Source organism: Centruroides sculpturatus, unplaced genomic scaffold, assembly GCF_000671375.1.
Source record: "Centruroides sculpturatus isolate CEXI.00-Female unplaced genomic scaffold, Cexi_2.0 scaffold239, whole genome shotgun sequence".
NCBI classification, from domain to species: domain Eukaryota; kingdom Metazoa; phylum Arthropoda; class Arachnida; order Scorpiones; family Buthidae; genus Centruroides; species Centruroides sculpturatus.
The window spans coordinates 536,724-538,159 of record NW_019384979.1 but is presented as its reverse complement, the minus strand read 5'-3'; positions in this window follow the sequence as shown (position 1 = coordinate 538,159).

Sequence of the window (1,436 nt, the reverse complement as noted above, 5' to 3'; positions counted from 1 at the left end):
AAATTTTTTCTCTTTATCTATTAATTTTTTTGATTGCTTATTGTTTTCTATATTTTTAACCCATTTATTTAACAATGTTTTCGGATAATCATTTAAAATAAACATTTTGATAATATCATTTACTTCTTTTTCCTGTGTTTCTATCTCAGTTGTTCGTTGTCTTATTTTATTGATATACAATTTAAATATATTATATTTCATATTAATCGGTATAATTGATTTATAATTAATTGTTTTTGGAATCTGCATAGGTTTTACATATTTTTTATAAATCAATTTATCTTCTTTTCTTATAATTGTTATATCTAAATAATTAATACTGTTTTGTTTTTCTTTTTCTAATTCAAATTTAATATTTTCTTTTATTTCATTAGCTTTATTTATAATTGTTTTTTCATCTGTCTTTCTTTTATCAAATATTATAATACAATCATCAACATACCTACTATAAAATTCTATTCCTTCTATATTTCTAATTTCTTCATCTATTTGTATCATTGCTATTTCTGCCAGTTTTGGACCTCTGCAAGTACCCATAGGTATTTCCTCCTTCTGGGTATAGAAATTATTTCCAAACTGAAAGTAATTGTTTTTTATTACAATTAAACATAATTTAATTATCCAATTTGATGTATTTATTCTCATTAATGAATTTTCTATATCGTCTATTGTAATACTCGGGTACATATTAACAATGTCCAGTGATATTAAATTCTTATATTTATCAATTGTAATATTTTGTAAACTAGTTAACAACTCATCCACATTTTTATACTATATTTTCATACCTGTAACAAATTTAATTTATCTTTTAAAAATTTTTCTAAGTTATAATATATATAATTTTTAACGTAACCTTAAACTGAATGTATTGANAAAAAAAAAAAAAAAAAAGTCAACAGGTTGCTCAGGATATCCTCGGATGAAATTACCTGTTCACCCGGACGGCGAGCCGATTCCCGGACTGTCCGGACGATAGCACTATCGTAGGCGCGATGCAAGTATAGATTAGGATGTTTCAAATTTTTACAAGATATTATTATTATTTATTGTGAAATTTTGCCGCCCCCTAAAAGATAATTTTTCCGCCCCCACTATGGTACGCACTGCTTATCGGTTAAAACATATTTTGTGCTCGCCGGTAACTTCGTATTATGTTATTTTCCTATTCGAATGCCACCATACCTCTTGGTCCGATAGGAAGAAGGAATTGTTGCGGAAGGGAGTTGAAGTAATTTGACCAAAAATAGTCGTTGACCCCTTCCTGGAAGAGAGGACGGTCAATGACTACTATTAATACTTAATACCAGTCTACTATTAATATTTGAAAAGTGATCCGTGTTAGACAGGTTGTGGTGGCCCCGCATGTGATCGAAGTTGCTAACCAGATGACCGACATGACTATTGCTAATAGGAAAAGTATGATGTACAGGGGC